At 45.5% G+C, this 26,530-nt stretch overlaps 1 long non-coding RNA gene across 1 annotated transcript; it reads right to left on the bottom strand.

The window, feature by feature from the left end:
- Nucleotides 1–9,299: 9,299 nt before the first annotated feature.
- LOC129383739 (uncharacterized) lies at nucleotides 9,300–20,664 on the bottom strand. Its single transcript, XR_008611600.1, has 3 exons — nucleotides 20,608–20,664; nucleotides 17,979–18,047; nucleotides 9,300–9,394 (listed from the first exon to the last, which is right to left on the bottom strand). It is a non-coding gene; the product is annotated as an uncharacterized lncRNA (long non-coding RNA).
- Between the last annotated feature and the right edge of the window lie 5,866 nt (nucleotides 20,665–26,530).

Here is a 26,530-nt window from a genome sequence, read left to right as displayed (position 1 = left end):
GATGTTGCAGTGATTAACACTGGAATGCCCTCCGCCCTGTCTTTACGATGGCGCACAATTCGGAAACCACCCTCGTCCATGTCTAGGTCTGAAGGGTTCGCCACGTTGTCGTCCTCGATGATAGTTGACTCGACTTCAGATTCACCAGTGTCTTGTCGCTTGCAGTCAGGCTGGCTTGTACAAACCAGCTGGCATTTCTGACCCGGTGTCAGCCCTTGGGAGGTCATGGCGGGGTGCTCGTCGGTGCCAGCTTGGTTCCTTCTAGCACCTTGTGAGGCGGCAGGTGGCGCAGCACCCGTCGGTCTCCGATACGGAAGGTACCTTTTCGAGTCAATAGACATCTTGAACCGTTCTGACCAGTAATATTACCAGAAAATAACGATAAATGTAGGCAGAGCTACTCAGACAGGCTAGCAGCAGGTTCGTCGTCTCCTTCCTCCAAAGCTCCACGTGTTGAGCGCTCCCCCGAGCAAAGAGCAGCTTTCGGTGTTCGGCGGCGAGAACTCGTCCGTGAAAGGGCTCGCCGTCGGCGCACCGATCCACATGTTAGAGTCACCCGAGCCCAGGCAATCCCACAGCAACGAGAAGATCCTGAGCTTAGGGAGCGGGAGGATGAAGCAATCCGGCACCGTTACCTGTGGGTTACATAACAGTGAAGTAGGTTAGGGGCACGCCCGACAAGCTTCGCTTGCCCCCATTTTCCGATAGGGGAAGGGTTGGTCTCTTTTTCGCCTGCTGTCATTGCGCGTCCCATGCTGTCTCCGTTCACTGACCGCCGTCGAGCAAACTCGGGCAAAATTCGTACGAATGAGAAACGACACATTCTGCATAGCACTCCGGATTTGACATTTGAGCAAGCTATCTCGTCATGAAGTCCCTCTTAACGGGCCTAGCTCTATCATTACTGTCGACTTCATGCAAAACTTATCGCTGGTCTTCAAAGTCGGCTTCTGTTTCTACAACAGCCTGATGAAATGGCGAAACAACTGCATCTTCGCACTTGTCCCTGCGTGTGCAAACCACTGGCACCACATTATTTCCAGCGCTCCCTGAACTAGCTCTATCAAGGCTAGCTTTACGACCTGCTTGGCTTTGTCGCTTTCGTTTTGGCCTTCGCAGTCGGCCACTATTCAAACGCAGGAGAACCACCGCTCTCTTCAGCTATTGCTTTCGCTCGCTTACAGCTACTAGTACGCTTGACTATTCACTGCGCGCCCCTTCCTCGGGAATCATTTCTTGGTCCTCTGACCGCTACTCCATACGGTACATGTCTATCAGTTTCCGAGTCTCCTCAAGTGTTGGTGCCGTAAAAGCCCCCTTACTCGAGAAAAAACACTCGCGCTGCTGTTCCTTAGACAAAAACTCTTCCCATTTCTCTGAAAAAAATGGTCGCTTGTCCTTGAGCATCTGCTAGGACCTATTCGAAAAAAAATCTGATTTTCGCTGGCAGGCTGGCCGAAATTACCGCCTCCGGATACACATGGCTTAAAGAGCCCTCCTTTTCTACAGCGGGAAAACGACCACTCCCCTCGCTTTGTGTGTGCGTCACTTCCATGACACCTTTTCCAAAGCTGTCTAAACTTTATGTTTCTAAACCAAGGGCAGGTCGCCTTCGCACAGCATGAGATGAGACCCTTTTAACGCGACTTAAATCATGAACTCTGTTTCCGGACCATGCTTCGCAAAAGTGCATATGCAGAGGACGTTAGCATTGTTTAGTCTTGTCTGCACGCTTATTTATATTAGGTAGGCCAATTTGTTGTGCTTCTCAATCTATTCCATGCGTTGTGCTTCTTTGTTTATACTGAGTAAGTTTGTGCGACGTAATATACGAGGCGTTTCCTATCTCACTTCCTTTACAACCCCAGCAGGCACCGAGCTTAAATAAAATGTGCTGATACGGGGCGGGCAAGCAGTTAAGGGGTCGGAATGTGCCTTCACGGGAGGTCATTTCACCTCGTGCACAAAAAATCTGACTGTTGGATGCCACCCGAAGTATGCTAAGCACTGCCCATCATTGGATTTTACAGCCTCTCACTCATGATGGCTTCGGCCTGTTACAGAAACTCAACCACCTGAGTGACGTGTTACCACTGCATGAGCTCATTTCTCTTCGTCACTGGTTACGATTGCCTATGAGCTCTTGTCTCCTCTGCCAGATTGAATGCTGCTACCCTGACAATCGCGCTACAGAGTGGTTGGAGAAGGCGTAGGTAAGCGCCTACAACAACGGAATGAGAATAATAATCCGTGTGCCCAAATACGTCTTGCACCCTGCGTATTCCAACATTGAGAAAAATGAGCATACGGTATTTTCTTGTGTAATGTCCGCACTCGTCTAAGGCCTCCATCCCCTCAGTGTAACGCGGAAAGTTGAAAAAAATAGCTTAAGCGTCACCCGCATACCGTAGTGCTGGTTAATCTTTCCGAGCTTGTACTAGATTGCACTAGTTCTCCTGTCCCATATTATATTATTCGCGTATCCCAGACTCGCCATCAAACCGCAACTTTGCTCTCCGACTCCATCGAAGGGGTGATATTAGGCCTAACCGGTGGGTGCCGCCGGCGTGAAGCCGTTGCAGGAAGTTCGTCCTTAAAATGTTTGTACCAGTTAACCACATCAGCGATCAGGCGTGAAGTTGGACTGAGGGAATCAGGGGTTAGACTGAGGGCCACGAGCGTGAAGCAGAGCTAAGTTCAGCGGTTGATCAGCTGGCAGATACCGGGAATGCTTAACAAGTTGGTATGCGCGCTTACCGGACAAATCAGAGTAAGCTAGCGTGTGACATAAAACTCATAGAGCTCCACATTAATTTTGTGCAACACAGCCTGAGCTTACATTGACAGGAATCCTAGATCACGTGTGAGGTATCGGCACCTAGTGATGACCCGCGATGCACATCGGGCTGCACGATGGGTGAACGCAAAACAAACCCGTGGTCTCGACGAACGCGAAATTTCAAGTAAGCTTTATTTTAATAAAGCACTAAACCGACCAAAAGTCTGCAAACAACTTTTTTCTGTTGAGCTTGCCCTCTAAGAAAACAACTAAATCAATTTTACCTCACATTTCCCTTTTTCGGAATGCCCGAGCATTCGGGCCTTTTAGAGGTATTGTCCGGGTCCGAAAAATCAGTGTGAGTGTTCCTAGTCGACCGCCAGTGGTTGCATTATTTTGAATAGCAGTCATAGCATAGTTCAGCGCATCAAGTTCAAGCTTATTCAAATATTTTTGTATACATGATAACATTAGAGACCTTATTAAACTCGGTAATCCCATAGTTATCAAATTGTCGGGGGGCCAGCTAATATTATACATATCAAATATAAACTGCAGCAAAATATAAAACGAATGCATGACGAATAAATATTACCAGAAAAGCTGGGGAAAGGCAATATTGACGCGAAATAACTTTGCACGTGATGACACGGGACCCTTCAGGCGAGAACGACGAAGTTCATGGTTGCGCGCGCTCTCCCCGAGGACGAGCCATTGCTAAAGGCAGACATCTTTTTGCCAATCTGTCGGTGGTAAACTGTTTTAGTTGTAATAGCTGGGTGACATTTCTGGTGGACGTGCGGGGTACGGTCGATGTTAAGATCTCCGGAGCATACCCCAGACCTAAGCCCGGCAAGTAGTTCAGCCGAGCTTACCCCTCTGCACGTACGTGCCAGCCGACGTCTCCAGGGACTCCAGCCACAGCACGGTCTGCTACCCGAATGAACTAGAATGGCAAACCAACCACCTCCTGCCACTCCTGCAGCATCGCACGTTGTCGTCAATCACATCCGGACGCCGAATCTGTTCCACGGAAGTGCTTCAGAGGACGTCGACGACTGGCTTGACCATTTTGACCGGGTTTCCAACCTCAGCGACTGGAACCACGAGCGTAAGCTACGCTACGTGTACTTCGCTCTTGAGGATTCCGCGAAAACATGGTTTGAAAACCACGAGGCGACACTGACGTCATGGGAAGAATTTCGTAGGCAGTTCCTCAATGCCTTCGCCAGGGCGAACGGGAAGGAGAGGGCGGAGTTAGCGTTGGAGGCAAGAATTCAAGCTCCGAATGAGCGAGTGACGGCGTACGTAGAAGACATGAATCGGCTTTTCAGACGTGCGGACCCTTCTATGACTAAAACAAAGAAGGTGCGCCATCTCATGCGCGGCGTCAAAGAGGAAATCTTTGCTGGCCTCATTCGAAATCCGCCGACGACACTTGCAGAGTTCCATGACGAAGCCACTACTATGGAAAAGGCCCTTCAATAGCGGGCCAGGCAAAACAACCGCGACGCCATGATTTCAAGGGAGCTCTCTGCCGTTACCCTCGGTAACGACATTGGCGCCTTGCGAGAACTCATCAGGGCTGTCGTCAAGGCGGAACTGCAGAAGATGCAGACGACCACTGCCTCTGTGAGACAACTTTCCATTGCGAAAATGGTGCGCGCCGAGGTCCGACAGGCCGTCCATATTCCTGGACAGTACGAGGTACCACAGCAGGGACCGCACGCCGAAATGAGTTACGCTGAAGCAGTACGCCATCCGCCACCCTCAAGTGCGTGCAGCATGGTACACCCCACTCAACAAATGGACGTAAGCTTCAGGCCGCCTCGCAGCCCACCGCACACCGCCGAAGCAAGGACTAGTAAGAGCGACGTCTTGTGCACCACTGACTACAAGCCCCTTTGTTTTCATTGTGGCGAAGCCGGACACATCTACAGAATGTGTCCTTATCGTCAAGTGGGGCTCCGTGGCTCCACTTCTGCGTTGACTGCAGACGGCTTAACCGAGTCACCGAACGCGACGTTTATCCCCTACCACGGATCGATGACGCTCTGGACCGTCTGCGTCATGCTCAGTTCTTTACTTCCTGAGACCTAAAGTCAGGCTACTGGCAAATCGAAGTGGATGAGCGTGACCGTGAAAAAACCACCTTCGTGACTCCCAATGGGCTGTACGAATTTAAAGTACTGCCCTTCGGTCTCTGTTCCGCTCCTGCTACGTTCCAACGAATAATGGACACTGTACTCGTTGGACTAAAGTGGCAGACGTATCTAGTGTACCTGGACGACGTTGTTGTGTTTTCCAGCACGTTCGATGAACATCTCGCCCGGCTACGAAGTGTCCTTACCGCAATAGGCAAGGCCAACCTCACCATCAAGTCTGCAAAAAGTTATTTTGGCTTCCAGGAACTCAAGTTTCTAGGCCACGTTGTCAGCTGCCAAGGAGTACGACCAGACCCAGAAAAACTCGCTGCCGTTGCCGAGTTTCCTCGTCCTAAAGTCAAAAAGGCTGTTCAGCGGTTCCTGGGCCTCTGCGCTTACTACCGTCGTTTCGTTGAAGGCTTCTCAAGGACTGCTGAACCGCTCACGAGACTGACGCGACAAGATGTGCCCTTTGCGTGGACGGAAGACCAGGAGCAGGCCTTCACCGAATTGCGTAAACGCCTTCAATCCGCTCCAGTGCTGGCGTATTTTGATGACACCGCGGCAACTGAAATACACACCGACGCCAGCAACGTAGGACTCGGGGCCATTCTGGTTCAATGGCAAGATGGCGCAGAGCGTGTAATTACGTTCGTGAGTCGTAGTCTGACAAAAGCAGAAGCTAATTATTCAACGACCGAAAAAGAATGCTTAGCAGTCGTGTGGGCCATCAGCAAGTTCCGACCCTACTTATACGGCCGGCCATTTCGAGCGATCAGCGATCACCACTCGCTCTGCTGGCTTGCCAATCTACGAGACCCGTCAGGTCGCCTCGCTCGTTGGAGCCTCCGCCTCCAGGAATACGACATAACTGTTGTCTACAGATCCGGCCATAAGCATAACGACCCTGACTGCTTGTCACGTTCTCCTATTTCCTTGACATCCTCCGACTTGGAGCTAGATTTGCCGTTTCTTGGTGTCGTCGACGTGGTGCGCATGGCTGACTATCAACGTGCAGACTCTGAGCTGCTTCCAGTCATACGATATCTCAAGGGAGCTGACGTTGTTGTCCCACGCCCACTTTCACGAGGATTGACGTCGTACTGCCTGCGAAACGATGTCCTGTACAAGAAAAATTTTGAGAACAGCCAGGAAACGTTCCTTCTCGTTGTTCCGACGGCACTGCGCGAGGAAGTTTTACAGGCGTGTCACGACGATCCCTGTGCCGGACACTTAGGCTTCGCGAGGACATTAGCGCGCATACGGCAAAAATACTATTGGCCACACCTATTTTCGTCGGTTCAGCGCTATGTGCGAACGTGGTATGACTGTCAGAGGCGTAAAGTTCCACCCGTCAAGCCTGCCGTCTTCCTTCAGCCTTTGGATCCGCCTCCCGCGCCGTTCCAGCAAGTGGGAATGGACCTTCTTGGGCCGTTCCCCTTGTCATCATTGCAAAATAAGTGGATAATCGTGGCAACTGATTATTTAACTCGCTATACGGAGACAAAAGCTGTGCCGCGGGGAACTGCTGCTGAAGTCGCCAGCTTCTTCGTCCACAGCATCGTGCTTCGCCACGGTGCACCCGCTGTACTCATTACTGACCGCGGTGCAGCGTTTACAGCTGAGTTATTGCAAGAAGTCGTCACACTGACGCACACCGACCACCGAAAGACCACAGCCTTTCATCCCCAAACTAACGGCTTAACAGAGCGCCTAAACAGAAGATTAGCCGACATGCTCTCCATGTACATTGATGTGGAACACAAAACATGGGATGAAATTTTGCCATACGTCACGTTTGCTTACAATACCGCTGTGCAGACCACCAAGTTTACACCATTCGAGCTTGTTTACGGACGTCGCGTTACAACCCCCTTAGACGCAATGCTCCCGGTAGACCACGGAACCACAAGGAATGACACCACGGAAGATTTCGTCGAGAAAGCCGAGGAAGCTCGCCAGCTTGCTCGGAATCGCGTCCGCACCCAGCAGAATACCGACGCCTACCGTTACAACCGGACCCGACGGAATGTCCAGTACTTACCAGGCGACCGCGTGTGGGTGTGGACACCTATCCGACTCCGTGGGCTCTCAGAGAAATTGTTGCGCCACTATTTCGGCCCCTTTGAAGTTGTACGCCGCCTCAGTGATGTGAACTACGAGGTGGTGCCTCAAAGCTCTGATCCTGGTTCGAACCGACGCCGTCCCCGTGTTGAAGTCGTCCACGTAGTGCGGATGAAGCCGTACTACGCACGCGAGGGATAAGCAACCCTCACAAACCGCTTCAGCATTGTGTAGATTCCTGTATGTTTTTTTTTTTTGTCTTTTCATGTTGGCACTCTTGCCCATAGTGCGCGCCCGCTGCCCTTGAAGCGACCGGGCCGGTCGCTTTTGAGAGGGGAGCAATGACGCGAAATAAGTTTGCACGTGATGACACGGGACCCTTAAGGCGAGAACGACGAAGTTCGTGGTTGCGCGCGCGCTCTCCGAGGACCAGCCATCGCTAAAGGCAGACGTTTTTTTGCCAATATGTTGGTGGTAAACTGTTTTAGTTGTAATAGCTGGGTGACAATATTACAAAAGTAAAAGCAAACAAATGAAATGAAAACCCCCCATTCTGTAAATTTATTACAATATAAAACAGTAGCATAAGCTGGGAAACGTATGCAACTTTAAAAAGGCCGCAGGCTTCATGGAATTATTTAGAATACTGAATTCAATAAAACCGAAGGGCAAATCCATTGTACAAAGCGGTGCCGCCATAAGCGGAAGCAGAATTGATGCTTTCGGGAACAACAGAAACACGTTCAACTATATTTTACTTGATCTACACATGCACAGTAATGAAAAAAAGAAAAACGGAAGAAACAGGTAATATAAATAGAACAAGAATGTCAGTGTTAATAATTATAATGCAATTCTTCACATAACTTGTCTAGTAGATATATCCTGTGGAGGTATAGAAAAACATGTGCCGATGATGATTGAATTTCGTATGGTATAGGATTACAGAATGATGGCACAGATAAGACGGCCGTTAATTTTCCGTAGTTTGTTCGAACGCGGGAAAGATGTAAATTATAGTTTGCAGAAACCATGGTAATATTAGTATTTTTGATTAAATAATTAGCAAAAACCGACGTTAATAGGTCATAAAGTTTAAGCATGAAGGTAATTAGTGATAGTCTTTATTGCAACCCTTCTGCTAGTGGTAGATTATTCAGACCTTAGTACAGTGTTTTTGAATGCGTAAAAATATTATGAAAGGTCATTAGTCGGACCACTTGATTTTAAAGGCGTTGAAGGGCGTCTAGGTGACAGCAGTCAGTGTTACTCCAAGACAATATATAACAAGAGAGATGTCTATGAATGTAAGAGTAATACAATGAAAGAATAATGTGTCTCCGGAAACAGTTACGCGGATTTATTGATTACGTGGATGCCAAAAGAAACTTTCTGTGTTAGTGAATGAACGTAAAGATTATATTTTAAATGCTCGTCTAAGCTCACACCTACAAACTTGGTGCTCTTACCAGCCGGTATTTCTTCTTGTGTTGTCGTGAGCACCACGGGAGCCACTCTTACTAATTGTGAATGAAATATTACAAATGTCGATCTTTATGGGTTAATGCGCAGAAAGTCATTGTGCAGAAAGTTATTCTTCGTATTCCTTGGGTATCTACTTATATATATACTCACTCATAATCCGCTCCCTCTTATGTAGATACTCAGTGATATCTACGTAGGCCTGATTCGTGTAGGCCTGCGCCTAGAAATATTTAGGAAAAAGTGTCTCAAATTGAACCACGCTGGAAAATGCGAAAATAGCGACGGAAGCTAAACAAAGTACGGAACACTGGCGCTACACCCGCGTGCAGTCACATGCTTTCACATAAGTGTGTCATATATGAAAAATGTTGGAGAGCCTTCAAAGTAGGCGGCGTGATGTCTGCCACCAGAATTTCTTTCTTTTTTTGCAGTGTATTGAGGAATAAGTGTGCGAATTCATTGAAATCAAACCCGCAAATGTAGAATAGTCTATTGCTGTGTTTCGAACCTAACGGCAGAAAATGATTGATGATGGCAAAACGAGCACAACTCTTTAGTGAAATGGCACGTATACTATATGCGCCTTTTGCTTTTGACGATTTTAACGTTTATGTAATTTCGTGAATACTATATTTGTAATGCAGAGGAACGCGCCAAAAATTTGCATAACAATCAAAAGATTAGTCGTGCGTATTTCTACATCATAAGATTCATAAATGTTTATATTTTATTTCAGATAATTTTACCGTAACGCAGTGACGGCACATAAAAAAATGAATCAAAAACTTTTCGAATGCAAGAAAATACTCACTGCACTTATAGGCAATTGGTTTATTTCCAAGATAGAGAGTGGCCCTTGTTCTATCACTTGGACACACCACCGCAATTGTAGTGCGGCAATGTACGATGCTGGAGGTGTCCACTGGAACAAAAAAATTGCCGTCGGAAATATGACCTATCTTGAAACTGAGGTTGCATTACGTGCCAAGAGTGAGTGCCAAGAGTGCCAAGAGTGTCCAAGAGTGAGTTTTTGGGACAAGCATGCATTAGGCATAGACACCAGCAAAAAGTCTCAGATAAAATCAACTGCACAAAGTCTAATGACAATATGTAAACGATATTCACAGAAACTCATCTCTCACGCTTTAGTAGCGTAGGTTTCATGACTGCCACTAAATCCGATGCTTTTTTGCCACGTATATATCCACTTTTGATGACTCGTATATCCTCAGATGATATCTTGCAAAGCGTTAACTGCAGAATAGCCAACTTCGACATTCTCTAAAATTTATTAGTGTGCATTGCCGTACGCAGCGTCCCGCTCCTTTTTTTCCCCCACATGAGCTTAGCTTGAAGTAGGAACGGGATGCATGAGCCTGTACAACAATGCGCAGGGGAAATATTTTCATGAATTTGGGATACGCGAGATTCGGACGCGAAAGTTCTGTACAGTTGGTTCATCGTAAAAAGTTGTTCGTTTTCCCTCTTTGATTCGGAAATGTGATCTTTTGAGCATTGAATAACTCGAGAAAGTTTCTAAATACCCACGTGTTCTATTTGCAATACTATATAGTGAAATCGATATAACTGATTTATCAGTTACGCGTTTCTTTTCTTTTATCTTTTTTACAATATTTAATACGTATTATTGTTTTTACGATTTTGTTTTTGAGCAGCAGAAGCGGGAAAAACTGGCTACGCACAAAGAATACAAGAATATGCAGTAGGCACTTTGATCGCGACAGGCTCGACCAATTGAGGCACCCTGTTTGCAACCAATCCAATTAAGCTGTAGTTTTAAAGAACGAAAAAAAATTAAATTATGGGGTTTTACTTGCCAAAACCACTTTCTGATTATGAGGCACGCCGTAGTGGAGGACTCCGCAAATTTCGACCACCTGGGGTTCTTTAACGTGCACCTAAATCTAAGCACACGGGTGTTTTCGCATTTCGCCCCCATCGAAATGCGGCCGCCGTGGCCGGGATTCGATTTCGCGACCTCGTGCTCAGCAGCCCAACACCATAGCCACTGAGCAACCACGGCGGGTCAGTTTTAAAGAACGATGCAACAAAAGCCTCGTTATGTACAATACTAAAGATAGTGTAAGGCTTGCCTCTGTCACTTGAAATGTTTTCCATTTCTAGCATAGAGACTGAAACAGCAACAAGGATGACAGGATGAAAAGCAGGGTGAAGACTTCTCCCAGAAGGGTTTCTTGGATCCTCCCACCATCATAGCTTGCTTCTAAAACAGCATTTTCCTGATACTTCTATAAGCGGTAATTTTGTGTAGGCTGTATTCTGTTCTAACGCATTATATCAAAATTTTGCGAGGTTGTGAAAACCGGCAGTACATGCCTGAATGTGTTCTGCCTGTGAGGGAGATGAACGTTGAGAATTCTTCTGGTGTTTGTAGCATATTCTGTCGTTGCACACAATTTCACTCAAAAATAAGAACAGAAGGAAGGCGGCCAAAGTGAAGCACTGATATAGCCTGTGGGTGGGTGGATGGATGGATGGATGGATGGGTGAATGGTCGGATGGACGGACGGACGGACGGACGGACGGATGTTATGAGCGTCCCCTGTAGCACGGGGCAGTGGGTTGCGCCACCAAGCTCTTCTTTATGTACTGCCTAATGTCCTACCTAGGTTAAACAAGAAAAAAAGAAAAAAAAAACAATATGAACTCTCACAACCAAATTTTCTGATCCCCTATTGCAAACTGTGCTTTTGTACGTCTCCGTCTTTCTTTTTTTTTTTGTCGTTTCCATACTTTTCTGCCACTAATCCTCCAATCGCCTCTTACTAATCCCTATTGCGGACATGTTTAATTTTCCATTGTTCTCGCTGAACTAAAAGGCTTCAAGGAGGCCAGTGGTGCCTAAATCGACCGCTGGGCAGACGTCTTCACATTCTAATAAAACATGCTTCACAGTTCCCCAGCTTTACCGCAGCAAGCACATGCTGCTTCTTTCTTATATCTCGCTTTATAGGTGCGTGTTCTAAGGCATCCCGATCTCGCTTCGAAAAGTAATGAGTTTATCTTTGAGTTATCATAGATTGTTTCTTTCCTGATTTCGTTTTTTCCTCTTAAGCAGTTACTCGTGGCAGGTTTCTTTTCCATTGCCGCCACCCATGAGATTATTTCAGCCTTTCTGACTTTCCGCTTGACGTTCTTTGTTGCTGTGTTGCCCACCCTACAGGCCGCATACTTGATGGTAAGCTTCCTAGTTCTTTTCCTCCACTGTGCAACAATGTTTTTGTTGTAGAGATACCTCAACGCTCTCCCGGCCCGTTTACTTCCTTCCATATTCCTCAGTCGTTCTTCATACTCAATTTTACTGCGAGCTTCCCACACTTGAAAACTAGTCCAGCCCATATCACTCTGCACAGCTTCATTTGTAGTCTTCCCGTGAGCGCCCAATGCGAGGCGTCCCACTGACCTTTGGTTCCCATCGAGTCCTGATTGTAGCCCTGATTTAAAGCAAACAACCGCATTTCCAAAAATATTTCCTAGAACCATTGCACCTTTCCACATACCTCGAATCACCTCGTACCTATTGTATCCCCGTAGCACTCTGTGCTTCATAATGGCTGCACTTCTCTTCCCCTTTACTATTGTTGTTTTTTCCTGTGTTTCCATATATATATGTTGCCCTCGTTTATCCATATACCAAGGTATTTATATTCTGTTACCCGAGGTATTTCCTGGCCCTGTATCGCCACTGTCTGTTCACTATTTTCATCTAATACCATAAAACCTGATTTCCTAACACTAAATTTCAAACCTAAATTGTTGCCTTCCTGTCCACAGATATTAGCCAGACGTTGCAAATCACTTAGCTTGTTAGCTAGCAACACAATGTCGTCCGCATAAAATAAACCTGGAAGCTGCTGCTCTACTACAGTACCCGCTTGTTTGTATGAGAGATTAAACCCGATATTGCTTCTTTCTAGCGCCCTCTCCATCTTCAGCATGTACAGTCAACCGCAAAAGTTTACGGGACGCAGGATCTGCCAAAAAGCTGAATTCTCGCGAAGCGTGGTCAGGCAGCCTCGAATTAAATGTTCCAGCATGTAGTAGGCTTCGCCACCTACGCAGTGATTCATTAAATACGAAATGTCATGCCTTAACAGTGCACGAATTCACATGTGAAGGGGAAACCGCATCCCGCAAACTTTTGCTGTTGACTGTACATCATAAACAGCAGTGGGGATAAAGTCCCTTGTTGACATGAACTTTCTCCTTGCTCCTCATCCCTTCCCATTCAACACAAACGGTATTCTCTAGGTAAATTTATCTCAAAAGCTGTAGACAATCGTCACCTAAGCCTTCCTCTTCCAGAATATCCCACAAAATGTTGCGGTCTACGTTGTCATAGGCTCCTGGGATGTCCAAGAAGGCTACATATAACGGTCTGCTTTCTGCCTTTGATATTTCAATACACCGAGAATGAACAAAAAGGTTATCATCTAAACGCCTACCTATTGCGAAGCCATTCTGAAGTTCTCCAAAGATGCCATTATTCTCTGCCCATGCTTGAAGCTTTAATTTAATTGCCTGCATTGCTTGCCTGTACATTACCGATGTAATGGTCTACTGTCTATACGACTGAATTCTATCTTTCTCCCCCTTACTTTTATAAATTAAATTCATTATAGTTTGTCGCCAACTGTCTGGTATTCGTCTATCTTTTAAAGTTTTTTCCGCTGCTTTCACCAGAGCTTCCTTACTTTTTGGTCCTAGTTCATTAATCAGCCTAACGGGAACCTCGTGTAGCCCTGTGGCTGTGGGCTTAGGAATTTTCTCTTCGGCTTTCTTCCAGTTCAAATTTGTCAGCACCAGCTCCTTTTCCACCTGGGTCTCTTTCATGCTCCTTTTTTCTTCAAATACAACCTCGTCACTGCCTTGTAAAGATTCGGCTGTTATTTTCCGGATGTAATTTATTGCCGCTTCTCCTTCCACTCTGTTTCCATCTTCATGTAGAATATGTTGTTGCATTGTTGTTGACTTCCTGCCTAATAATTTTGTGTGGTTCCCAAGTATTCTAGGTGCGGCCTTCTTTTTCTCACGTATTTCTGATAACCAACGTTCACTTTCACCTTTTATCTTTGCTTGCACCAGTATTTGAACCATAAACTTTTTCTACCGGTATGTTTCCCATTTACTGGTTACTTCATCCTGCGGCAACTGCGCCTTCTTTGCCTCCCTGTGCTCTCTGGATGATTTCTGTCGTTCGGCGATCGCTTCTTGTCTCTCCCTGTTCCACCAGCTATTCTGTTTCTTTTTTTTTTCCTTTCCAACGAACGAGTTGTTTCTCTTTCCGTATTTCTGCCGTTATTACACTTAGAAGCTCATTATATTCCGACTTTTTATTTGGCTATTTGCCAAGTTCTGCCTCGGTTCTAGTGACTAAATTTGTTATTTTTTCTGCGTTCAAATTGGGACTGGCCATTTTGCACTCCTTGCTCTCTTTCCCAACTAAATTACCCATTTTTAAAATTTTGCGTTTGTGGTCATTCCCTATGCTGCTATACCATTCCTCAACAATTCCCATTTCTTACAACTTATCATGAATTCCTTCTGTCATCAGAAAGTAAGCAATGGTTGATTGCCGGTTTCCCACTTCCCACGTGATTTACCCTTCACACTTAGGCCCTGTATTCACGATAACGAGGTTATGTTGCTCACAAAGGTCTAGCATTGACTTCCTGCTGTTGTCTGTATAGCCATCTAAATCCTGTATGTGGGCATTCATGTCACCTAATTGGATAATTTCTGCACCATTCCCGAAACCCTTAATATCGGCGCTTATGCAATCCATTAACTCTTTATTCTTCTCTGTGCAATTATTTCCGGTTCACAGATACGTAACGCCCAGCCAAGTTTTTTTTCCCACTCGTTTTACCTGATAACCAAAGATGCCACCGATGAAATAGCGCCTGCTGGTGGTGAAGACACAAACAGCGAACAAGGGTGAAATTGTGTTCCGAGGAACTAATTTAGGTAATTGTACTTTGCTGCAAACTAAATGTAACGAAATATTCCGAAGTCTATAGCAGCTTTACTAAATTATATTTAATTATTTTTGGAAAGCAGCCATTCTCAATGACTCAAGAGCCGAATCAACGTCATATTGCAACATATTTTTTCCACCACGCTTGACGGCAATGCAAATTGCTGTGCGTGCCCCCGCGGATTGTGTGAACTGCCAATAAGGAAACTTTATGTGACAATAATGCCTCGTGGCAGAATCTTGTGGCCAGTAACTGAGCAGTCATGCCTAGCTGGCGTCTTTGACAGCTCTAGCTGCGCTAGAATAAAATAATCAGGGGCAGTAGCCTCGTGTTCAGATTTTGTCCCAACGCTCAGGCGGCAACATACAGTCCAATCAATAAGTTGCCTAGCGCTCACAGTAGCTTCGAGAAATTAAAATGGCACTAGTGACACAATAAAGACCTATCTTGAGAGTATAAAAGCAACGTCATTGTCATATATCGTGAGGAACGAAGGCTCTAACACAAATGTCATGTGAGTTGCCTGCTTAGTTGCACGTTTCGCACCGAACTATGGTAAATATTGTTCTGTCATAGCTAATGTCAGATTATTCATACTTTTAAAAATTATGCAGATCCTACGCACTGTGGGAATCGATGTAAGCCAAGGTTTCTGTACTAGTTGCTTTGATTGGCGATAATTAGCGGTGATGTTGACGGCGAAAGCTTTCGCCGTCAACATCCTTCTATAAGTTCAGCTTTGGTCAAGTCCATCGAATAACTATCGGAAACGACGCCTCGAATTGTGTTCATGGTACGGTGTGGGGCCACTGTCACCGGGATCTCTCCGAATGACACTAGCTTAGGGAAGTTTTCATGTTGCTTCTTTCCACGGAGCTCCAGAAGGATATCACCGCTCGCCATCTTTGATGCTTTATATCCTGTGCCAAGAACTTCAGCGACTTGGCAACTACGAAAGGTGAGATCATTCTCACTATTTTTTCTCGTTTCTCTGAATGTATTACGTGATATCCCGGAAAGATCTCGGAACACTTCATCGGTGCGTCCTCTTTTCTGAGGGCGATCAAAAAGTGGGGGAAAGAGCTTGCCAAAAGTAACATGTAATTTTCGGCAGGTGCCAGCCACTCACCATGGAGCCCAAAAAGGGAACGTGGCAGAATTTGTGCTTAAACAAGGCCTGCCCACGCCAGCAGTACGCAGCCACTATAACCAAATCTGTTATAAGATTGGCTATCACGCACAAGGCTAACCGTTGCTGCCTGGAAAAATTAGAAAAGCCAGAAGAAGACAGGAGAGGTGGAAAGTGAGAGAAAGACGAAGGCTGGGGTGAAAGAGAGACAGGAAAAGGCAACTACCGATTTCCCCCGGTTGGGTCAGTCTGGGGGTGCCGCCTACGTGAAGCCGAGGCCGAAGAAATGTGTTTGCGGCGCTGAGGGGCGTAAATGTCCGAACACCGGGCATTAGCTCAACCCCCAGGATTCCCTTTTCTCTGGACACGGCTAAGCCGCGTACGGTCAGACTCGGGAGGGTCCAACCCTCGTGTGCTCAGGTACGTGGTGTCGTAACACACCAAACGCCTGCTGACGCAGACGCCCCGGCGGGGAGTACTGCTTGCTCTGGCCAAACTTTTTCTGGTCAACCTTCCTCCCTTTCATGTCGCTATTGCATATATTGAACAGGAATCACCACATAATTGCGGAGTGCTCAGCAATCCTCAAGCAACCCTTCAAAGCCTGCATGCAGCACTGCGGCATGGTAACTATGAAAAGTACACTTTAAACATAACATAAATCCACTATCACACTGTTGGAAACGGACATGATATTATTTTTCGGTGGTTTACTCACCATTGCGGCATTATCGGCAACGATCTAGCTCACGACGTGCCACATCAGCACTTGATAACGCACACAATATGCTCATATTGCAATTGAGAACGGACACAATCAGCGAACTTCAATGAACTATTCACGACATCACGCTGGCTCTTTAAACGACTCCGGAGTATTCCAATCATTGTTTGTGAAGGCTTGATCCATCATGACAGCTACGCTTAACACCTAGCCTCTCACAGTGTGTCATTACACTGCGGTGCTGCCTACGAATTAGTGTCAGCCTTCAAAAATTCATACTCCTTCCTTATGGAATGGCTTACGCCTCTATATTCGACCACTGTAACAGTGCGGAGACCATCGAGCACCTCTTTTGCCACTGTAGCCGCATTGACTTCCAATGTCAGTCTCCTCGAAGCGCACTCGTCCTACTTAGCAGTCTACCCTTTACATAGGCAAATATCCTGGATGCTTGGCCTTATCTATTATGAACCTAGAAAGCTACGCCCGCTTTAATGACTCTTCTCAAATCAACGGACCTGACACGACACTTATATACTAGAGACACCCTGCGGGAGTTAACTATCTCTCGCCTCTGACATTTTTCTTTTAATCATTCATTACTTCTTCCCCGCGCAGGGTAGCAAACCGGACCTTCGTGAGATTAACCTCCATGGCCTTCTCTCGTTACTCTCACTCTCTCTGACCTCCGAAAGGCATGCATATATGTTATCGATCTCAGAGCCCTGTTGCGCTATAGAGGAGTGGTTACCGCAACCGACCACCAAATGCACATTACTCTATTATGCGAAGCATATTAACGTAGGTTTCGGGCCTTCGCGCGACGCCCGGCGGTGGCCACCATTGACCCTGAAGTGGGGTCACGTGACATGACGTCACGTGATGACGTCACACAGGCTGCAGATGGGGCCTCATATCGCGCCGTCGGTCGCCTCCCGGTGGTGGCCACCATTGACCCTGAAGTGAGATCACATGATGTGACGTCACGTGATGACGTCAAACCGGCTGCAGATGGGGCCTCATATCGCGCCGTCGGACGTCGCCCGGCGGAGGCCTCCACGCTTCGGTTCGCGCCGTCGCGCGCGACGCGGCGGCGGTGCCACCATCGCTGCATCACGTGATATGTGACGTCACGCCAGGGATGAAGCGGCGCGCGCCCGCCGTCGCGTCAGTCTCTGTGCCCGCAACCGCGCCAGCGTCATTGCGCCGGGCGTGTATGCAGTCAAGATGCCTCCAAACGCTAAAGATACGCTAAGGTTAAGCCCAGTGGATGCTTCGCAACCACTGGGCTTAACCTTGATAAGCCTCCAATTTTTTAACTTGGCTTAAAATACCAGTGGTGACGGTTGCGGATGTGGCTTCTCCTTCGCCCTGTGGAGATGGTGAAGCTGGGGGTTTTGTCGCCTAACGATGGCAAAAAATGTTATGTGCCTTGTATGAAGACAACGGTTGTCATCAGCTTAATGGAATGGACGGACTGTATGAACAAGCTAAACTCAATTTAGATCATTTTATGAGCTGTCGCAGTAAACGTAGAACTGCATGGCGTTGCATAACTTCTCCTTAGCACTAAGAATTCACGTGAAAACCTTAGTATTCTTCAGTGAAGACTTAAAATTGATCGTGTACTTACGGTTTGCACTCGCGAAAGTAGCAAAGCCCAGCACTAAAATAGCAGCAAGTGAGTTCTTCGAAACCATTGCTGAAAAAAATACATCGAGAGAAAATTGCTTACTGACCCGTTAAATAAACCTCGAACAAATGTAATGCTCATTTTAACACACGAGATCTTAGTTTACTGTCATTAACATGTGAGTCAGATATTGTATTGCTACATACTGCGACAAACGCAAAAAAAAAAATTCGTATCCCGTACGCTGTGCGGCTCGGCTTAAGCGAAACGTTTATTGGTGTTTACGAAGAAACCAGTTGTTTAATGAAATATTTATAGAAGTAACTATAGATATTGGGCCGTATCAACCAAAGGGCGATGCATTGAAAGCGATAGCAAGTTTTAGCATTGAGTTGAAGCTACTCTGCAGATTAATTTTTTTAGACCCACTCATCTGCTTTGCCTCTCCAGGTCAGTGAGCATGCATTGCAATTGGTCCCCTGAGTTACTAAGCAAGGCAATATCATCAGCGAATCGCAAGTTACTAGGGTATTCTCCATTAACTTTTATTCCCAATTCTTCCCAATCCAGGTCTCTGAATACCTCCTGTAAACACGCAGTGAATAGCATTGGAGAAATTATTGGAGAGATCGTATCTCCCTGCCTGTCACCTTTCTTTATTGGGATTTTGTTGCTTTCTTTATGGAGGACAACGGTGGCTGTGGAGCTGCTATAGATATCTTTCAGTATTTTTACATACGGCTCGTCTACACCCTGATTCCGTAATGCCTCCATGACTCCTAAGGTTTCGACAGAATCAAACGCTTTCTCGTAATCAATGAAAGCTATATATAAGGGTTATTTGTATTCCGCACATTTCTCTATCACCTGATTGATAGTGTAAATATGGTCTATTGTTGAGTAGCCTTTACGGAATCCTGCCTGGTCCTTTGCTTGACAGAAGTCTAAGGTGCTCCTGATTCTATTTGCGATGACCTTAGTAAATACATTGTAGGCCAAAGACAGTAAGCGGATCGGTCTATAATTTTTCAAGTCTTTGGCGTCCGCTTTCTTATGGATTAGGGTTATGTTAGCGTTTTTCCAAGATTCCGCTACGCTCGAGGTCATGAGGCATTGCGTATACGGGGTGGCCAGTTTCTCTGGAACAATCTGCCCACCATCCTTCAACAAAACAGCTGTTACCTGATCCTCCCCAGCTGCCTTCCCCCTTTGCATAGCTCCCAAGGCTTTCTTTACTTCTTCCGGCGTTACCTGTGGGATTTCGAATTCCTCTAGACTATTCTCTCTTCCATTATCCTCGTGGGTGCCACATGTACTGTATAAATCTCTATAGAACTCATCAGCCACTTCAACTATCTCATCCACATTAGTTATGATATTGCCGGCTTTGTCTCTTAAAGCATAAATCTCATTCTTGCCAATTCCTAGTTTCTTCTTCACTGCTTTTAGGCTTCCTCCGTTCCTGAGAGCATGTTCAATTCTATCCATATTATACTTCCTTATGTCAGCTGTCTTACGCTTGTTGATTAACTTGGAAAGTTCTGTCAGTTCTATTCTAGCTGTAGGGTTAGGGGCTTTCATACATTGGTGTTTCTTGATCAGATCTTTCGTCTCCTGCGATAGCTTACTGGTATCCTGTCTAACGGAGTTACCACCGACTTGTATTGCACATTCCTTAATGATGCCCACAAGATTGTCGTTCATTGCTTCAAGACTATGGTCATCTTCCTTAGTTAAGGCCGAATACCTGTTCTTTAGCTTGATCCGGATTTCCTCTATTTTCCCTCTTACCGCTAACTCATTGATCGGCTTCTCATTTATCAGACGGTGTGCCATCCGAGGGGCGATAGGTTGCTGCGACAAAGCACGCAAGGCAACGGCGGCATTTCAGCATAAGCAGTGCAGATGTTACGCGTCTCACAACACTGGCTTGAAGAGAAGCGCTGATACCTGCATTTAGGCATCGCACCCAAATGCTGCCCGAGATGAGACTGAAGAAAAACCACCAGAAATTGTTCTAGCTTTACGCTTACTGTCCGCTCCACTCCGACCACTCCATGCATCACAGCGTGGTATACATACACACCGGTGCTCAGTAGGTTTTGCGCACCACACTGCATGTCAGCAGTGGGAGGCCGAACGCTGTCCTGGCTACGCGACAGAGTCGAATGAATGGAGCACGAAGGTGTGGCCCCGTGGTGAACGCATTTCGCCTACAAACGCGCAGCCCGTCTCTCTCGCAGATACCGTCACAGGACCACGACGAAGGCTGCGCCAACGACGGCGCCAAATACATGCAAGCGCGAATATTGGCGTATATTTCGTCGGTCACCTTTCAGAAACAACAGGCACCTTTTAGCTTTAGCTGCCACGTTAAATTCACGGGGGAGAGGGGATGCCACGTTCTGGGCAAGTAACGCAGCGTCTGTTCGACTAATGCCGCATACAGTTTACCTTTCAACAGCTGAATGAGCGACTTGGTGTAACCTGACTAATGTCAGCAAACACACGTTCTTCGTGTTTTCGTAAAGGGGAAGACGACGTTCTTATTTAGAAAACGAAAAATCAAGGAAGTGCATTTATCTGAATTAACGAAAAAAAGAGCGTGCCCGTATGCATGCATACTTACCGAAAGTACGTGTGCAGCTTCTGGTAAGCTCGTAGCTGGTATGTTTCTGTGGGCGTGTAGAGCTGCTTAAATGGGCGAGGCATGGTAATTATCCAAATGTCAAAATGGGAGGCGAAATAAAATAATCCAAATATTTAAGAATTGACAACAAGTTGATGCATGAGAGAGCTTCAAAACCTATTGTCCTGTCAGCGCTTAGTTCACCAACCCTAAACGAGATAAGAAAGACACTCCGGTATGTATACTAATCGATACTATTACTCCAGCTTCTGGTTAACTCGTACTTTGTACGTGCGTCTGTACGTAAAGCAGCTTAAAACGACGAATCAATTATTCCGAACGTCTAAATAGAAGGTGAAATAAAAGTAATTGAGTAGTTAGGCATTCCTTATGAAAATGGTCGTGACCATTATGTTTCCTGTATGTTTCATTGTGCCCTGTGTGACTTTTATGTTTCCTTGTCCTTTATATGAAGTTCTGAACGCCAGCTATCTCATTTGTTGTGGCAACCGTCAAGGCATGCAGCCCTAAACTCTTACTATAGTCAAGTGCTGTTTGTACAGAGGTAGCACGTTCAATGCAAGCCTCATAGGAATGTCATTTTATTTTTGACGATTGCATCCGTATCAGTGTGCTCGAGCTTTTTGTTCTTTTTCAGTCCCGCTGTCCATACGCCTTGCGCGCCCCGCGTAAATACATATGTGGCATTCTTGCATATAACAATTCACGCCCAGCGGAAGTATATTGTTACGAAGTAATAAGTGTGCTAGTAAGCATTACGTTAGTTGATCATAATAAACACTAAATTACAAGCTTGCGCAAATAGTAAACCGGTGTCAGGCATGGCGAATGGAGATTAATTTACACAAGGTTGTTTTAATGAGAGTAAGCAGACACAGAAGTCCCACTATAATTCACCGGCCCGACCGAACAACACACATTAAATATTGTCAGGGATTATAAGCACATGAGCATTCTTCTATCATCCGATTTGAAATAGGGCAAACACGTGTTATAGATATCTTCTAAAAGATTTTCTGCACTTTATTCACTTGAACGCACTATAAAATCTGCCTCATCTGACATCAAGACTCAAGCATACACCTCACTCGTTCGTCTTCTGCTAGAATACGGCATTGCCCGTTGGTTGCCCAAACCAAACAGTGCATAAGATGGCTAGAATCAATGCAAAGAAAAGCAATGAAATTCGTTTATAATAAGTACAACCGTAATGATTTCCCGGCACAATTCCTTATCAAAGCTTGCCTCCATACTACGCAAGCACGTTAATTCTTACGCTTGAATTTTCTATTCCCCCTCCCTAACTGGGGATATATACAAACTAAACAGTCGCACATTCTTGTCTTTCTCTAAACGGCAAAACCTAGAACTGAACATCCTAAACATTTAATTGAATACAGGGTCCACACTGACACATTCGGGTATTTATTCCGTCCACGGACAGTCAGAGATTGGAATTCATTTCTCAAAGGCATTCTCATTTGCTCACCTGACGATTTCCTTCCTACGCCTGAAAAATATGTATACCAATATGTATCGTGATTGTAGAGATCGCCTATATAACCAACGCATCCGAAGATCCCTAACTGCTTCTCACGCTTCCCGGCAACTGCAGCTTATGTAAACGTAATGCTTACCGGAAAACGCGACCAACGCTATGCAAGGCGAGCCTATGCAATGCGAGCATTCTGGTAGAAACGCGGCATCTTGCGTTGGCAGCGATGCGGCGGAGGCGAGCGCCATCTGGAGCTGTTGCAAAGAACCGGGCGCACCGCTTTATGGCCTTTGAGATTTCCGAAAGTGGTTTGTGTTCATAGTTTCCGCGTGACAGAATTAGGTTTTCTCGTATATTCAAATTACAATCCTACGCTTACATGTCTATAGGTTGTACGTCGTAATTTAAAATTCTTCTGATATATTTTCCGTTGATAAATTCAATTAGTTCAATAACTTCCTTGCACTACATGGAAGGCCTGAGTGGTTGGGTATGCGTGGTTAGAAATCATCTTTGCCGAAACGATGGTCGACGCTGGACGCGGGACGCCGATGCCGGATATTCTGCGACGCGGGGTCTTTAACGCTATCGCGTTAATACACAACCCTGCGATTGTACGCAGCGTCGCATATGGCCTGGTAAAACTATCGACCGCCTCTTATAATTAACGCGCCATCCATTTTGTGCTGGAATTCGAAAACTAGGTACAGCTGCGTAACGGATCTACAAATAACCAACTGTTGCGCTGGCGCTTTCCGGCAGCCTTATAACGTCATAGGGCATAGGTGTGGACTCGTTAGCTTGTCTTATTGTTCTGCTTTTAGCGTTCCCCGTAAGCTGCATCCACGACGTCGCAAAAGCTGAATGCTTTTGTCTTTGCGATCTATGTCGCCAATTATCATTTTGCTACCGATGGCGCTCCAGAAGGAGTCATAACCCTCAACAGAGTGCACGACACAAACCTTCATTGGCGCTGTCTCATGCTTGCCGTTCAGAAGCTTAACCGCCCAGTAGGTTTAAATTCGTAAGCATTCCTATGCCTACCCAACGAGGAACCCGTCCGTCTCAGTCCGTCACGTAAGATGATTGTTTTCAACATAGGACCCGCAGAAACGAGCGAATTGACCTTCGTACTACTTCTCTCTTCAACGCGAACTAAGTGGCGAGAACACGGCGCACACGAAGCTATCAGCATTCGGTGCAGTCTGTCCCCATCGCAAATCGCTGTCATCATAGGGCCCGCGCGGCGACGCCATACGCATCCGCCACCAGAACACGTTTGATCACGGCTGATAATGGTTCGCATCGAGGGGAGGCAGCGTCGTCGACCATGTCTACGTGCGAGGTTTGCCAAACGTAACACCGTTCAATTACGCCATGCACTACACACATCGGCCATCGCTCATCGTCCCCGAAGCAGCGGCATCATCCAAAGGCACCATCTTCCCCTTTGAATATAAAGGAGAAATGCAACCAGAAGAACTAAACATGGGATAGTGTAAATAATAATACTTTATTTGCTTCACTTCAAAATATTTGCTTCACTTACAAAATCTCTCTCGTCACTGAAGCCCACATCCTCTGGCAATTATCTAACGTGAGTGTTGTTGTTGTTCATAGCCATGGTGCAGAATTGGTTAGCCATGAATCGTAAAACAAGGAAATTGACCATTAAGACGTGGAAGCCCCATTTATTTATTTATTTATTTATTTATTTATTTATTTATTGGAATACGCTCAGGGCCCAAAAGGCCTTACAGAGGAGGTAGGTAAAGTGTGTTTATACTATTATATTACCAGAAACAACATTGTCATATATGAAAGAACACAGAAAGCAAGTAATTAACTGAGCAGGTTATTCTAACAAAGGTCAATAACAGAGGCCTTGAATGACAATAACGTAAACAACACTATTATGCATGTATAACAGGAAATGGAATTAACAAATAGCAGCACATGTTAATCTGAGAAGTGTTCAATGACGGCGGCCTTGAATAACTCTGCATAGCTACCACAACACATATTTACGTTCTTTGTTCAACCACCACCATACATTTCATCTCGCATTGACCACCGCCAAAAGGTAAACATTCCGCATTGCAACACCGTCGGCTTTTCATATTCATTTCTTCCCCAAACGAGCAAAGATTGGAATAACTTACCCGCATTACTTACAAGCATAACTGACACCAATAACTTTAAAAGCACACTTCAAAGCTTCATGTTATAAATTAATGTTGCGTTTGCTTGTTCTGTATAATAACTGCTTTTATGCCATAATTTTAAGTTATGGCTCGTATTTTTATATCGTATGTTCTTTCCTTTTTTTTTTGTTACGCCATGTATTTTCGCCACGCTTACAAGTTTCTATTTACCATTCTTATTATTTTGTATACGATGTTTGTTGCCATGTTGTTTGGCTTCCTTCCTTACTTTGTGATTTGCCTCTGTATATACTTTGCCCCTCGCCTCTGCAATGTACAACCGTACCTTGAGGGTATGATAAATAAATAAATAAATAAATAAATAAATAAATAAATAAATGAATAAATATTCAATGCTGGCGATGGTGCTGGAAAGGTGGTTCCATTCTGAAATAGTCTTAAGTAAAGTAATTTTTGTGAGCGATAAAAGTAATTAGAAGAAAACCTTGAATACCAAACTAATGATAAAAAATTCATTAAATAAAAAAATAAATAGTTCAAATTAAGCTATGGATGGGAGGGGGGAGTATCAGTCTAACGTGGGGATCAATTAGCTTCAATCAGGTAATTTTCGATTGCCAAGCACACATTTCTGTTGCTGAACCCGATAATGGAGACCCCAAAGTATAAGATCAGAGGCACTGATAGATCAAAGCCAATATTGCGAAGAGGGGTTTCCATAAGTCTTTTTCTTATAACAGGAAAACGCCTACAAGACAACAAGAAATAGTCTATTGTCTCCGCTTCGCCCCAGAATGAGCATAAGGTGAAAGGACTAGACAAGAAAGAACTTTGTAGAGAGAAGCTTAACGTGGTTATACGGCAGCGCACCCTCATGATGGACACTTCAGTTTTTCGTGTTTGGCAAATATCTCTTTGCCAAGGTTATAGAAGATGTCAGTCATCCATAGAGTTAGTTATTGCGGAGCTTGACACTGCTTGCATAATGACACTCCTGCGAAACCTAGCAGCAGAGACGTGAGCATTCAAATGACAGTACGGCAGAATCGGGCCGCTTATCGATGCCTTGGCGAGAGTATCTGCAATTTCATTAACAATTAGTCCTCTGTGGCCACGCATCCAAATTAAACGCACGATTCTCAGGTGCTCAGGTACCAATTAATGAAGCGTCCTCACTACGCGTGATTCACGAGAAGCAGTAAGGGATGAGCACATTGATAATGAATCAGTGACTATCACGGCTGGCGTAAATGAGGGACCTAATTTGCGCAGAGTCAGCACAACAGACATGACTTCGGTTGAAAAGATGGGTATAAAATCAGGCAGCTGAAGTGAAAATGTCTAATGAAGAATCCGGGAAAATATTCCTACACCTGACTTTTCTTCACCTTGCGAAGCATCTGTCGCAATTACGATGTTTGTTTGAAGGTTCTGCAGATGAACTTCTGAGCGCCTGGAATACGATGTGGAAGTAATTCCGCATTATTAGGGAAAATGCCACCAAATTGAACATCTGCGGTAACAGCTCTGTCAGGAATCGGTAATACATCACATATGCGCACGTCCAAGGTATAAAGTAATTTTTGCGCGAATGTAATTTGCGGAGTATGTAATCACTGCCAGATGTCGCCAAAAACAACGCAGGATGGGTAAATTGTTGGAGAACGTCACATTAGTGATTCGTATATTCTCAAGAACGTCTGCAATGTCAAAAGGCGGAACTGCACGGAAGTGGAGGAACACTGGATTCTAGATAATGAAAAGAATTTGCAACAAATTTAGGAAGCCCTGACATAAACTTAATGCTCCTCTTTCTAAGAGGATCCGAGGGCGGGACTGATAATCTGGAGCTCCAAAGAAGAGCATGCAGCGAAATTCTAATATAGGACGAACGTGCACACGATATATCATTAGGAATGTGTCTCTTATTAATCGTATTCAACGAGTGCTCAGCCTACACAATATGCCAATTGCACGGGTACCTTTTTCTAGTCACATGGTTTATGTGTGGGCGCCAGTTGTAAGATGCGTTATAAATCCTTCCAAGCTATTTAACAGAGTCTACCTGTGGTATATATTGAAGGTGGTCAGACGATCAGATGAGCACTGGGTCATGTATTAAGCAAAAACTGATTAACATCTAACCACCTCTCTAGGGCACAAAGGTAAGTTTGCAGTCGTTGGTAAGCATGTGGATGTAGTTTGCACATGCGAAAAACGCAATAGCGTCTGTATAAACATA

The sequence above is a fragment of the Dermacentor andersoni genome, chromosome 7, assembly GCF_023375885.2.
Source record: "Dermacentor andersoni chromosome 7, qqDerAnde1_hic_scaffold, whole genome shotgun sequence".
In the NCBI taxonomy this organism is placed as follows: domain Eukaryota; kingdom Metazoa; phylum Arthropoda; class Arachnida; order Ixodida; family Ixodidae; genus Dermacentor; species Dermacentor andersoni.
The sequence above is the reverse complement of the archived record's forward strand: the minus strand, read 5'-3'. Positions and strand labels throughout refer to the sequence as shown.